This window comes from Hypanus sabinus, chromosome 7 (genome assembly GCF_030144855.1).
Source record: "Hypanus sabinus isolate sHypSab1 chromosome 7, sHypSab1.hap1, whole genome shotgun sequence".
NCBI classification, from domain to species: domain Eukaryota; kingdom Metazoa; phylum Chordata; class Chondrichthyes; order Myliobatiformes; family Dasyatidae; genus Hypanus; species Hypanus sabinus.
Window position 1 is genome coordinate 65085648 of NC_082712.1, and position 16045 is coordinate 65101692.

Genomic DNA, 16045 nt, shown 5'->3' on the forward strand with positions numbered 1-16045 from the left:
GGAATTTCTTTGGCAAGAGGACACTGAATCTGTGAATTGGCTGCAGAGATTGATAGGTTCGTGATTGGTAAGGGAGTTAAAGATTATGGGGAGAAGCTTTCTGGAACTTAGTTCCTGGTAAGGGTCAAGGTGGAGGTTCCAGACAAAGTGTGATCCAAAGAGGATCCCAACAGTGGAGCTGGTGGGAGACGATGATGTATCAGAGGAAGGCCTCAGCAGTGAAGGGTCCGCAGTCATCTTGCATTCCATGACCCTGATCTGTCAAGGGCCATATGGTGGCTGCCCATACATCAGCCTCCCCACATTGAACAAAGTCATGCCCAGGTTTTCCCCAGTAAGGTAACAACCCTTTGGGAGAAAATCATACTTGACACAAGTGGTCACATTACTACTAGATTTTTACACTAGACTGATGATTTCCCCTTTATAAAAAGAAAATCATTCATATGTATACATCAATCAGCTTCTAGAATACACCATTAATCACATAATTCATAGACAGAAGAGGTTCTGCTGATATTGGAAATCCAGAATAACATACACAAAAAATGCTGGAAGAACTCAGCAAGTCAGGCAGCATCTATAGAGAAGGATAAAGAGTCACTATTTCGGACATTTTCAGTACAATTCTTGGACATTTTTGTAGACTTCTCCATGGATTGTCACCTTGTTGTGGTGGAGAAGCTCGTGCGGTCCTGAGATCCCGAGAGCAACGCCATCTGGAGCTGTGCTCCTAGTAGGGTCACCCATGGCGGTAAGGTCGAGGGTGAGGTCCCTGACAAAGAACAATCCAACCAAGGCCTCAACGGTGGAACAGGCAGATGAAGTTACTTTGCACTCAATGGCTGTGAAGGTGGATGAAGGCTGCAACAAATCCATTAGTTCCAATCGTCATGGTTTCCATGCCATTGGAATTAGTGTGTTGATTTGTAAAGTATCGTGTGCTTCTTGGAGTGAAACATCAAGTTAAACAAATACACGCGCAGGCATCTTCGCTTTGTGAAAACGGAACAAAAAACATTATCCTCGACCTCGAGGAATAGCCACGACAATACCTCTTGTAGGCATTAAGTGCTTTATGCATCTACTTATGGTTTAATCTTCTTTCTATTTCATTTATCTTTATAGCATGTACATCAACTACCATTTCAACATTCTGATTCCAGATATCTGGGTTAGTGAGTGGTATTAACAAAGGATCACTATATGTTGATCAATTTGCTTACTCTATGACCAGCTTACAATTTGTTTCTGCCTCAACTGTTTCTCTTCCACTCATCTTTCAAAATCTAGCTGGACGAAACTCAGTCATGTTGTGAATCTTCTAAGTAGTGACACAGCAAGATTATAACCCAGTGTGGATTGTGGAACTGTTTTGCAGTTTTCTATTCAGTGTCTCAGTATTAATCAAAATGCTCCAAATGCTTGCTGCCCAGTATTTCCTTAACAATTCCCTTTGATGTCAAGTGGCATCATTTGATGCTGGCAGATAAGAGGATATTACCACTTTATTCTGTTGTGACTGACTGAAACTGAGCCACATAAGGTTGTAATTGGGAGAATATGGCAAGTAGCATGCAGCTGATTGATTGTGTGGTGAATCAACCAGGCTTCCTATGCATGAGAGGATTCCCTTTTCCAAGATGGTGCTGGTGATACATTGTGCTGTTCTGTGGGCTGCTCAAAAAACTTCTGGAACATAGGACAATACAACACAGTACAGGCCCTTTGGCCCACAATGTTGTGCTGACCCTTAAACCCTGCCTCCCATATAACCCTCCACCTTAAATTCCTTCGTATACCTGTCTAGTAGTCTCTTAAATTTCACTAGTGTATCTGCCTCCACCACTGACTCAGGCAGTGCATTCCAAGCACCAACCACTCTCTCAGTAAAATACTTTTGATCTAATACCCCCTTTGAACTTTCCACCACTTACCTTAAAGCCATGTCCTCTTGTATTGAGCAGTGGTGCCCCGGGGAAGAAGCGCTGGCTGTCCACTCTATCTATTCCTCTTAATATTCCTCTAGATGTACCTCTTTTGAACTATTATTCCTGCAATCTGCAGACTTTATTTTCCCTTTACCATTTTAAACTGTCTTTACAAAGCAGTGATTTTGTGATATCCTGAAGAGTTTGGCAGATTTGACTCAGGTGTGGCACCTTTAAGCAGACGAAGGTTCATTGCCACAGCAGGAAGAGGGGAAGGAGGGGAGGATGCAAGCAAGACTAAAATGGCAGGCTGAAAAACTTCCTCCACCCATTCTCTGGTTAGCAAATGTACAGTCTCTGGAGAACCTGATAGAAGACATAAGGACAAGGTTGGAGGGAAATGAGGGATTGATGTGTTCCCTGTTTCCTGAGGCATGGCTCACCTCGGACAAGCCAAATACAACGATCAGACTCAAGGGTTTCTCAGTCCAAAGGATTGACTGGACTTCTGATTTGAAGGGGCAAAAGATAGAGTTCTGTGTTTCATGATAAACTCTTCATGGTGCTTAAATGTAGTGGTCTGGTTGCACTCTTATTCTCCTGACCCGCAACATCTAATGATTAAGCGCAGTCCATTCTACTTACCTAGCAGTTTCTCCTCCATGCTTCTGACTGCAGTTTACATACTGCAAAAGGCAGATGTTAAGCAACCAGTCAACGTGTTGAGTGCCGCAATTAACAAACAAGTAATAGCCTACCTGATGCCTTTTAAGTAATTGCTGGGGACTTCAAACAAGCTTGCTTGAAGAAATCTCTGCCCAATTATCATCAACATATCACCAACAGTACCAGGGGGTCCCAATTCAAAATGAAGAGATGCAAAGGGACTTGGGAGTCCTTGTGCAAATACACTAAAGGTTAACCTCCAGGTTGAATTGGTGGTGAAGATGAATGCAATGTTGGCATTCATTTCTAGGAGCATAGAATATAAGAGCAGGGTTGTGATGTTGAGGCTCTATAAGTCACTCGTAAGACCACACTTGGAGTATTGTGCAAACATGAGGAAATATGCAGATGATGAAAATCAAACAACACACACAAAATGCTGGTGGAACACAGCAGGCTAGGCAGCATCTATAAGGAGAAGCACTGTTGACATTTCAGGCCGACACCCTTCATCAGGACTAACTGAAGGGAAAGATACTAAGAGATTTGAAAGTAGTGAGGGGAGGGGGAAATGCAAAATGAAAGGAGAAGACTGGAGGGGGTGGGATGAAGCTAAGAGCTGGGAAGGTGATTGATGAAAGTGATACAGAGCTGGAGAAGGGAAAGGAATATGGGACGAGAGGCCTCAGGAGAAAGAAAGGGGGAGGGGGGAGTACCAGAGGGAGATGGAGAACAGGCAGAGTGATGGGCAGAGAGAGAGAAAAAAACAAACAACTAAATATGTCTGGGATGGGGTAAGAAGGGGAGGAGGGGCATTAATGGAAGTTGGAGAAGTCAATGTTCATGCCATCAGGTTGGAGGCTACCCAGCCAGTATATAAGGTGTTGTTCCTCCAACCTGAGTGTGGCTTCATCTTGATAGTAGAGGAGGCCATGGATAGACATATCAGAATGGGAATGGGACATGGAATTAAAATGTGTGGCCACTGGGAGATCCTGCTTTCTCTGGCGGACCGAGCGTAGGTGTTCAGTGAAACGGTTTCCCAGTCTGCGTCGGGTCTCACCAATATATAAAAGGCCACACTGGGAGCACCGGACACAGTATACCACACCAGCCGACTCACAGGTGAAGTGTCACCTCACCTGGAAGGACTGTCTGGGGCCCTGAACGGTGGTGAGGGAGGAAGTGTAAGGGCAGGTGTTGCACTTGTTCCGCTTACAAGGATAAGTGCCAGGAGGGAGATTGGTGGGAAGGGAATGGGGGGGGGGGGGGGGGTTGAATGGACAAAGGAGTGGCATAGGGAGCAATCCCTGCAGAAAGCAGAAAGGGGAGGGGGAGGGAAAGATGTGCTTGGTAGTGGGATCCCGTTGGAAATGACGTAAGTTACGGAGAATTATACATTGGACCTGGAGGCTGGTGGGGTGGTAGGTGAGGATAAGGGGAACCCTATCCTGAGTGGGGTGGCGGGTGGATGGGGTGAGGGCATATGTGCAGGAAATGGGAGAGATGGGTTTGAGAGCAGAGTTGATGGTGGATGAAGGGAAACCCCTTTGTTTAAAAAAGGAAGACACCTCCTTCGTCCTGGAATGGAAAACCTCATCCTGAGAGCAGATGCGGTGGAGATGGAGGAATTGTGAGAAGGGGATAGCATTTTTGCAAGAGACAGGGTGGAAAGAGGAATAGTCCAGGTAGCTGTGAGAGTCTGTAGGGTTATAATAGATATCAGTAGATAAGCCGTCTCCAGAGATGGAGACAGAAAGATTAAGAAAGGGGAGGGAGGTGTCGGAAATGTACCAGGTAAATTTGAGGGGAGGGTGAAAGTTGGAGGCAAAGTTAATGAAGTCAGCAAGCTCAGCATGCGTGCAGGAGGCAGCGCCAATGCAGTCGTTGACGTAGCGAAGGAAACTCAGCATGTGTGCAGGAGGCAGCGCCAATGCAGTCGTTGACGTAGCGAAGGAAACTCAGCATGCGTGCAGGAGGCAGCGCCAATGCAGTCGTTGACGTAGCGAAGGAAACTCAGCATGTGTGCAGGAGGCAGCGTAACTTCCGCCACCTCCAACGGGATCCCACTGCCAAGCACATCTTTCCCTTCCCCCCTTTCTGCTTTCCACAGGGATCACTTCCTACGCGACTCCCTTGTCCATTCATCCCCCCCTCCCATCCCTTCCCACCAATCTCCCTCCTGGCACTTATCCTTGTAAGCAGAACAAGTGCTACAGCTGCCCTTACACTTCCTCCCTCACCACCATTCAGGGCCCCAGACAGTCCTTCCAGGTGGGTCGACACTTCACCTGTGAGTCGGCTGGTGTGGTATACTGTGTCTGGTGCTCCCAGTGTGGCCTTTTATATATTGGTGAGACCCGACGCAGACTGGGAAACCGTTTCACTGAACACCTACGCTTGGTCTGCCAGAGAAAGCAAGATCACACATTTTAATTCCACGTCCCATTCCCATTCTGGTATGTCTATCCATGGCCTCCTCTACTATCAAGATGAATCCAAACTCAGGTTGGAGGAACAACACCTTATATACTGGCTGGGTAGCCTCCAACCTGATAGCATGAACATTGACTTCTCTAACTTCCATTAATGCCCCTCCTCCCCTTCTTACCCCATCCCTGACATATTTAGTTGTTTGTTTCTCTCTCTCTCTCTCTCTCTCTCTCTCTCTCTCTCTCTGCCCATCACTCTGCCTGTTCTTCATCTCCTTCTGGTGCTCCCCCTCCCCCTTTCTTTCTTCCGAGGCCTCCCGTCCCATGATCCTTTCTCTTCTCCAGATCTGTATCACTTTCACCAATCACCTTTCCAGCTCTTAGCTTCATCCCACCCCCTCCAGTCTTCTATTATTTCGCAATTCAGCCTCCCCCCACTACTTTCAAATCTTTTAGTATCTTTCCATTCAGTTAGTCCTGACGAAGGGTCTCAGCCCGAAATGTCGACAGTGCTTCTCCTTATAGATGCTGCTTGGCCTGCTGTGTTCCAGCAGCATTTTGGTGTGTTGTTTGGAGTATTGTGTGCAGTTTTGGGCTCCTTATTTTAGAAAGGATATATTGACATCGGAGAGTGTTCAGAGAAGATTAATGAGAATGATCCCAGGAACAAAAGTGTTACCGTATGAGGAACTTCTGGCAGCTCTTGGGCTGTATTCCCTGGAGTTCAGGAGATTGAGGGGGATCTCATATAAATATTCTGAATGTTAAAAGGGCTAAACAGATCAAATATGGCCAAGTTATTTCCCATGGCAGGGGATTCTAAGACTTCTAAGGGCACAATTTCAGGATTGAAGGACACCATTTACAACAGAGATGTGGAGAAATTACTTTAGTCAGAGGGTGGTAAATCTATGGAACTTGTTGCCATGAGTGGCTGTGAAGGCCAAGTCATTGGGTGCATTTATGGCAGAGATAAATAGGTTCTTGATTTGCCAGGGCATCAAAGGGTATGGAGAGAAGGCACAGGAGTGGGGATGACTGGAAGAATTGGATCAGTCCATGATTGAATGGCAGAGCAGTTTTGATGGGTCAAATGGCCTACTTCTGCTCCTATATCTTATGGTCTTATGATTATACACTTGACCACTTCTACAATACCATAAGGAATGCCTACTGTTCCATCGCTAGATCATATTTCAGGAAGTCTGATCATCTGGCTGTCCTCCTCCTACTTGCACATGGGCAGAGGCTGACAAGTAAAGCCAGAAGTAAGGACAATGAAGAGGCGGTCATGTGAGGCAGAGGACTTCAAGACAGTGGACAAGGCCATGTTCAAGGACTCATCAGATGTCAACGAATGCACCATGTTTGTCACAGACTTTATAAAGCCAGTCATGGACAAGTGTGCCCCAACAAAATAATTCAGAGTCTTCCCCAGTCAGAAGGGGTAGATGAACCAGGATGATCCATAATTTGCTGGGGGCCAGATCAATGGCATTCGGGTCTAGTGAGCAAGTAAAGTACAAGACGTCCATGTACAACCTCCAAAAAGCTATCTCACAGGTGAATTAGCAATTTTGGACCAAGCTCAAATCACAAAAGGATGCTTGGCAGCCTTGGCCCAGCTTGAGTGCTATCATTTCCTACAAAGTAAAACCAGGCAACACATGTGACAACCAAGTTTCACCCCCAGTTGAGTTTAGTGCTTTCTATGCTTGTTTTGACTGAGAAAACATGAAGTCACCTTCATGAATGCCCACAGCCCCCCCAAAATCCTTGTGTTTTCAGTCTCTCTGAAGATGTCATGAGAGCATTCTTCAGGAGAGAATTAGAGCCAAATAGGGTACCTGGCCAAGTACTGAAGACCTCTGCTGATCTACTGGCTGGGGTGTTCACTAATATCTTTAAACTCTCGCTTCAGCAGTCTGATGTTCAAACAGGCCTCAGTTATGCCGGTGCCTAAGGAGAATGTGATAACTCGTCTTGATAACTATTGTCCAGTAGTACTTAAAACCACTGTGATGAAATGCTTCCAAAGGATGATGATGAAACATATTAAGTCCTCCCCGAGGAGCGACTTGGATCCTCTCCAACTTGCCCACCATCACAACTGGTTAACAGCACATCATAATAGGAAAGCAGCATTGATCATCAAGGACTCCACTATCCAGGACATGCTCTTTTCTTGCTGCTGCCATCAGGAAGGAGGTAGGGGAGTCACAGTCCACACCACCAGGATCAGGAACAGTTATTACCTTCCAACTATCGAGCTTTTGAATCAGAGAGGATAACTTCACTCATCTTCACTCAACCCCACACTGACCTGCTCTCATAGCCTATTGACTAACTTCTAAGGACTCTTCATCTCATTTTCTTAATATCTATTACGTACTTGTTTATTATTATTATTTCATTTGTTTGCTTTTCGTCTTGTCTTTTGGACTTTGGTTGTTTGTCCAATACAAATGATTCTATTGTGTTATATTTACTGTGAATACCTACAAGAAAATGAATCTCAGAGTAGTATATACTGAAATATATTTACTTTGATAATAAACTTACTTTGAACCTTTTGCATGGGCTTTCGAATGTGAATGTGTTTTCATCTTGACGGGCCTGGTTTGTAGCTCCCGCACTGTAAATTGCTCAGTGTGTGCAATGGCTAACATGACTCAATAAATACAGGCAGTCCCCGGGTTACAAACGAGTTCTGTTCCTGAGTCCGTCTTTAAGTCAGATTTGTACATAAGTCAGAACAGGTACATCCAGTATTATTTAGCGCCAGTTAGTCAAACATTTGTCTTAGTAGATAGTATATATTTTACCTTTCTATGCATATAAAACACTTAAGAAATGTATGTATTTCAAAAATTAAACCACTGCGTTGCTTAGTAATTGTAGCTTTCATCGGGGCAGGACCTTTTACATGCTCCATTATTCTCACTTTATCCTTTACCTGTATCCTTTAAAATTGTTCCAATCGTTGACCGACTGTAGCCTAACACTTTTCCAATGACTGATGGCATTTCACCTCTTTCCGATCACTTTATTATTTCCACTTCATTTTCAATCGTGATTGTTTTCCATCAACGGAACGGAAAACTGCAGATTCAGCAGCAGCTGTGGGTCCTCTGCTGCCCCAGGTCCTAAAGTCCACCTGCACTGAGACAGGTTAAATGGGACGTGGGGGCGGTGCTGACTGGAAAAGGGGGGGGGGGGGGGTCAGGGTGAATCTTGCTAAGAAATATTTAAGCCAAATACAAAGTTACACACTCAACACAGTGTTAATGGCAATGGCTTAAGATTGCGGATGGCGTTGTGATCTGACTTAAAATGGCGGATGGCGTTCTCCTCTCTCTGTTCGTAAGTATGAGTTGTTTGTAAGTCGGACATTTGTAACTTGGGGACTGCCTGTACCTTAATCATTCTGTTCCTTAGTCGTTCTTGCTCTGCACGTATGTAACAGTTGGTGATGGGGATCAAGACAAGAACGGCTGTTCTACTCCAAGCACCCAATCCATTTCAGGCCTTTTCCATCACTGGATTATCCTGGGCTACAGCTTATGCACCAGAATAGCTTTCCTACAGCCGGCCATCCAGGAGTGAAGTTGCAGCAAGCAAGAGGCCTTGAAACAAAAATACAATCCTCGTACCAGGCTGTGAATGTTTGGTGCCAGAGATAAAATCTACATGTGCACCTCACAGGAAGGAAACTGGCTATCAGATGTGTCTGGCTTTGTCATAGTCAAGTAGCTAACAGATGGATGAGTTGTTAGGTGACATTTGGATCATATACAGTACACCAGCAAACTGCTGATGAAGCCAGAGCCATCAAGAGAAGAGATTCACAGCCCACTGCACTCGACATCAGCTAACTATGAAGGCACCAAGGTAAAAGCTGTTCTCCCCAGCCCAAGAGGCTCCATCAGTCAGCCGGTACCAAGTGGGACAGACATTTAATTGTTATTCTCAGTTGACCTCACTTGTTCCCTTCCTCTGCAGTTCCCATTTTCAGGGGTGAGGGGTGAACTGCATCAGATTGATTGCAGGAATGTGGAAAATGAGCTTGTGGCTGATCGATCACGCGATGAATCGATTAGGTCTCCCAAACTTGGAAGGCACTCTCTTTTCGAGTGCACATATGTTCTCATTTTGGTGGCCCCAGTTTGTGGCTTTGGCATTGTAAGTTGCCCAGTGTGTACAGTGGCTAACACAACTCAGTAAAAATGTTTCATCCTACTGCTCCATTGCCATTCTTGCTCCATGCTTGCCTGTAAATATCGGCAGGAAAATGAATTGCAGGATAGTACACAGCAGCATATATGCGCTTTATTAAGAAATTCACTTTGACTCATCTGCTTCTACCTTAGGCCACAAACTTATCAATTATCCTGATAAGTTATTAACTGCAAACTTTCTGCATAATCACTCAAAGAGTTGACCTGCATGTGCATGTAACGAGAGCTGTATAACTCATCTCCTTCTACCTTAGGCCACGAATTTATCAATCACCCCTGCTGTGGACAGTTTCCGGAGGTCCAAGATCTGTATGCTCCGTGACCGCTGGACTCAGTGTGTAAATGTAGGAGGGAACTATGTTGAAAAATAAATGTGCTAGGTTTTCTAAAATTGACTCCTTCTACCTTAGGCCATGAACTTATCAATCACCCCTTGTAGATTCTGTGGACACTTCTCACTGCCTTGGTAAAGCAGCTAGCATAATTAAAGGTACCACCCGCTTCCCTTTTCCATTAGGCAGAAGATACAAAAGCCTGAAAGCATATAGTACCAGACAGAAATTGTTCAGCATCGTTCCCATCACGGAATAGTTCTTCTATTCAGTCTGACACAGGGGAATTGACCTGAAATGTTTACTGTTACTCTTTCCACAGATCCTTCCTGACCAACTAAGCTTTTCCACTATTTTCTGTGGTTATTATCTTGCAATTCCAGCTTCTTCTTTTAGCCTGTTCTTTTCACAACATCAAAATCCTATGTCATTGGTTGTATCTGCAACTCCCTGGCCTCGTTTATTTAATTTCTTCTCTTTGTAGACATGAATTATCTTTGACCTTGTCTCTTTATCTGATCACATTTTTAAAAAAAACTTTCTATTTTTTGCCCTGTTGCTTTTTAACTCTCTTAGATCTCTTTGTACTCGTGTAGGTTTTCACAAGTAAAATGAGATGAGGTGTTTTATGTTTAAGAGAAGCCATTACAACTCATTTACTTTACGCCAAACACTGAGCACAAAAAAAGTGGTACAGAAATTCACGTAATACATCATCATGTCAGACCAGCCTCTTAAAGTGAACCCCAACTCAATGTTGGTGGCTGTGAGTTTTCACCAGTTCCGGTACCCTACTCATTCCCCCATCCCCCCGGAATTCACTAAAACCAGCATTGTGAGCCTGTCTGCAACTGGATGAGCAGCACAGCTCTGGTCCTCTGTTCCACGGGCGGAGGAACAGCAGGTGCCTCTGGCTCATCCAGAGGTGCGTTGACGCACTCACGGTCATGTTGTGACAGCAGGGGCATGGTAGCGGAATCCTCCAAACCTTGGTGGGCTGGTTTAAGATGATCTACTGAAACGCATTCAGGTATTTTCCTTCCATTCCAAAACATGGAACAAGCTATTATTAGGGAGCCTAAGGGGACATTGTGTGTCATGGTGGATAAAAACAAATGAGGCAGAATGAGGGTCAACAAGAACCCGAGAGTGCTGTACACCATGATGGGAGGTAGGAATACATGCAAAGTAATTGAATATACTGAGGAGGGTGGAATGCTGTTGAAAGGCTGACCAGGCGGCTGTGGCATCAGGAATAAAATCACCCAGCACTCATAATGGCTGCCCGAATATCAATTCAGCCATGGACGACTGCAGGTCCACTTTTGGGGCTGTTCTGAGCCCCTGCAGGACCTACGGGAGATGATCATGCCAACACTCATCTGTCAGAACAGCCCTTAAGAAATGGTGAAACTGCTCACATAGGTAATAGGACTGCAGGTGATATGTTGGAATGCGATATAGCTTGAAGCCAAGGTTCTGGGCCATCGTGACCCAGAGATATGAAGTTAATTAGGAAGTTAATTAGTCAGAAGAAATATCAGATGGTGTGTCGAATCAAGCAACCCAGATGCTGATGAAGGCCCGAACCACGTTTGCGGCCGTCATCGATGCTAGAGGGATGAGCTCTGACCACCTGGTGCTACGGTCCACCATGTTAAGGAGCTGTGTGAAATCATGGGAGGGAGTAAGGGGACCAACAGGATCCACATTGACATGGTCAAACTGTCGCTCAAGGGCCTCAAAAGGTCCCAATGGCACCAACATGAGGGTTAATTTTTCCCTGCTGGCACTCCACACAGGCTCCTCTCCAATCATGCATGTCCCTTCTAAGTCCATGACACACAAACTTTAGAGCAGCCAGTTCCTGTGAGGCCTTCCAGCCTGGATGCGAGAAGCCATTTGTGGAGTCAAAGATAGTCTGCATTCAGTTTGCAGGCACAATGGGGCAAGTGTGACCAGTTGAGCGATTGGACAGGAGAGAAGCCCCAGTTTCCCTGAAACTAATGTCAGCCAACTGCATGCCTGTGATTACTGATCGGTAAGCTTGGACCTCTGGGTCAACCCCTATGTGGATGGCCTCCACAGCTGTCCATGGGAAGCATTCAGCCACAACATTATATTTCCCCTTGGTATGTTGTATATTGGTTGTGAAATCTGATACTGAATGTAAGCCAATTGGCCTAGCTGCTGTGCAGACCAAGGGTCTAACATTTTGGTCATTGTATGCACAAGGAGATTGTGGTCAACGAATGCTTTAAAACGGCGAACCTCTAGGAGAGAACAAAAATGCAGGCTGTTGGATAGAGAGCAAGAAGCTCATGGTCAAATGCGCTGTACTTCGTTTCTGGGGGTAAAGCTGGCGGCTGAAGAAAGTGAGCAGCTGCCACACGCTTTCAAACAAGTGCCCATGCACAGCACACACAGCATAGCCTAAAGTGTCAGTAGCAATGGCTATAGGTGCATTGGGGACTGGGTACGCCACAAGGGAGACGTTGGAAATAGCATGTTTGGTGTCATCAAATGCTCTGGTCGTGTCCTCAGACTAGTCAAACAGGTAAGTAGGGGCATTGCCTTTAAGTGCACTATACAGGAGGAGCATTAGCTCAGCAGCTCGTGAATAAAGTGGTGATAGAAGTTAACCATACCTAAAAACTCCTACAGCTTTTTAGTAGTGCAGTGAGGAGGGAAATCCATAATAGTGGCTACTTTTGATGATAGGGGTTTCACATCATCTGTGGAGATGTGAAGGTCGAGAAAGTCAATGGTTGACAACCTAGACTGGAATTTATCAGAATTAATAATCAACTCAAAGTCTGTCTTTTTAATACAGGGCCCATCAGCCTTTCGGAAGTGTATGCTGCATTTCTCAGCCCAAATGGCATGCACAGAAACTCAAAGAGGCCAAACAGTGTTACCACAGCTGTTTTAGTAATGTCTTCCAGGCACAAAGGAACCTAAAGGTAGACCATAACTATGTTGACTTCGGAAAAAATTAACTTTCCGACTAAAGGTGCCAAAATGTCTTGGACATGCGGGAGTGGGAAATGAGTGGCGGTGGTGACCTCGTTAAGACATTGATAATCGCCACATGGGCAGCAGCCACTATCGGACTTAGGGATCACATGGTGGGGCAAGGCCCAGGGGCGATTTGACCGGTGTACAATTCCAAGTCTTTCCACATTGGCAAGCTCAGCCTTCGTGGTTGCCAACTTTCCTGACTCCAGCCTACATGCACAGGTATGGACTGGCAGGCCAGTTTTGGGAATGTTGTACTCGATCCCATGTTTCGGGATCGTAGTGGAGAATGTGGGCTTGCTGAGGTTTGGGAATTCACCCAGCAGTCAAGTAAACTCACATGCAGTGGTGCATGTTGTCAGAATTGTTGTGGGGACAACTGCTAGATGATGCTGAGGATGTTCTACGAGTCGGTGGTGGCCAATGCTATCATGTTTGCTGTTGTGTGCTGGGGCAGCAGGCTGAGGGTAGCAGACACCAACAGAATCAACAAACTCATTCGTAAGGCCAGTGATGTTGTGGGGGTGGAACTGGACTCTCTGATGGTGGTGTCTGAAAAGAGGATGCTGTCCAAGTTGCATGCCATCTTGGACAATGTTTCCCATGCACTTCATAATGTACTGGTTAGGCACAGGAGTACATTCAGCCAGAGACTCATTCCACCGAGATGTAACACTGCGCGTCATAGGAAGTCATTCCTGCCTGTGGCCATCAAACTTTACAACTCCCCCCTCAGAGTGTCAGACACCCTGAGCCAATAAGCTGGTACTGGACTTATTTCCACTTGGAATAATTTACTTATTATTTAATTATTTATGGTTTTATATTGCTATATTTCTACACTATTCTTGGTTGGTGCGACTGTACGACTGATCCCTCAGGATCAATAAAGTATGTCTGATTCTGATTCTGATTCTTACTGTGGGAGCAGGGTAACAACCCAAAGTCCTTGACATCCACAAGCTGGTAGTTCTGAAGATCAACTAACAGTTGTTTGGCACACAGGAAATCTGCACCAAGTAGAGGTCTAGCCCCTGTAGCTAGGACAAAGTCTCATGTGTAACATGACCCTCTGAAGCAGAATGTCACCTGTTGTGTCCTTGCTGGATTCTGCTGCAGTTGGTGGTCTCCAGCAAGTTTTTGTTGCTCTTTGCCATTTCATCAATAGGCAATGCTGGCAGCATGTTCCCAGGTAGTGTTGCCCTGAAAAAGTGTCTGTAGTGAACAGTAGATGACCCTGGCAGCTGGAATCCATGGTGTTCACAGACCCCTGACAGACCGATGTGCTGGCACTGTCAAAGTTGCAAGATGGTTGGCCCTTTCTAGTGTTCGTACCAAAGTGAGCACGGTAAAAGCACAGGCCTAGCATCGTCTGTTTTGCAGCCATGGGCATTCTTATTCTAGGGACCTTGCTAACTGTGTTTATTGAGGTAGGGAAGGGAGGAGGAATGATGTGTCACAGCCTGGCTGAGTGTAGACTGTCAGCCATTTTAGGAAGCTCCATATAACCCTTCACGGGTGCCTTAGTGAGGGCTATGTGAACTTGATGAGGTTTTTGCTGCATGAAGAATCCTTTAAAAATAAAACAAGGATAGTGTTTTCCCAGGAGGGACAACATGTACTGTGGTCCATTAGCTCTGATTACTTAGAATCACCAAGGCTGCGCAAGGAGAGCAACTGTTTAACATGCTCCGAGTCTGATAATCCAGAAGTCCATAAAAGGAGAGTTTTCTGCAAGCTGATCATATTCAGGCAGGTTTTTCTAGTAGTTTCATCACTTCTGCAGCCGTGGAGTTACTGAGCGGTGCTTCCAAATAGAAATATTTGGTGTTGTTGGCAGTGATTTCTTATAGTGTAGATTGTACAAACCAAGTAATGTAATTCTGTTCTCAAAATTCCAGCAGTTTCAAAGCAAATGTGTTGGCCATCGTCTTGGAGCATTGGGGTCACCAATGTAGGTCTTTGCAATTAAAATGAAATGAGGCATTTTATGTTTAAGAAAAACCATAAAAACTCATTTATTTTACTCCAAACGCTGAACATAAAAAGCACAGTAACAGAACTTTATGTAAACTCCAACAAAAAGTCAGTGGTTGTGAATTATGTACATTTTCACCAATTACATTACCCTATTCTTGCTTTCTCGTTTACAACTGTAACCTTCCAGTGCCCAACTCTGTACCAAAAATGGCTTAAACTGACCTACAATACTAGCAAACCTCCTCATGAGAACATTTTATTTTCTGGCTCTCTTTCTCTATGTGGGCTTATGTTTCTGACATTTCTATTTTCTGTGCACCCATTAAACTTGCACAACCCCACAAAATCACATTCCATTCAAACCATTCTGGATCCTAGTCCACCCTCTTTTTTTCCTCTCATCTCACACATCAACAAGAGTGAGAGAAATTTGTTGAAATTGAAAAAGAGGTCCCGAGAGTGACAGATCTGCAATTCCTCAAGGGCAGATCTTTCACTTTGTCACAGATTGCAAGCTTTTATCAGCAATTCTGTTTCCTTGAGTTTGCAATACAAGTCTCTGCTGAGAATGGAGAGGTTGAACCATGATCTGCTTTCAATATGATTACATGATAGAAAGTAAAACTTATAAACCAATACATAATGTAGAAGTTTTGTCAAATCAGAGTTCAAATACAGAATTCAAGCATGATCTTTACATCCAAAATACCTAGTTTATAGAAATGCAGATAACTGGAATAATTCAAAAGGTTGAAGTTCTAAAATAAGGACAGAGTGGTTCAATCAAATACTTAGAAACAACTTGAACTATAACTGGTAATATGAGCTATTGAAAAAGTGAAGTTTTTATAGAGTTCATAGTTATACAGCACTGAAACAAACTCTCCACACCAAATGGTCCAGACCAGCCTAGATACCCCAACCAAACTCATCCTATTTAGACCATAAGACCATAAGACTTAGGAGCAGGATTAGGTCATTTGGCCCATTGAGTTTGCTCCACCATTCAATTATGACTGAACTTTTTTACCGTTCCTAAGTCCCACTTCCTGGCCTTCTCCCCATAACATTCAATGCCATGGCCAATCAATATCCTATTAACCTCTGCCTTAAGTACACCCAACAACCTGGCCTCCACAGCAGCATGTGGTAATAAATTCCACAAATTTCTCCCCATCTCTATTTTAAATGGACACCCCTCTATCCTAAGGCTGTCCCCCCTTGTCCTAAACTCCCCCACCATGGGAAACATCCTTTCCACATCTACTTTATCTAGACCTTTCAACATTCAAAAGGTTTCAATGATATTCACCCCTCATCCTTCTAAATTCCAGTGAGTACAGGCCCAGAGCCATCAAACATTTCTCATATGATAACCATTTCATTCCCAGAATCAGAATAATCCTTGTGAACCTCCTCTGACCCCTCTTTATCCACCAACCTTTGTA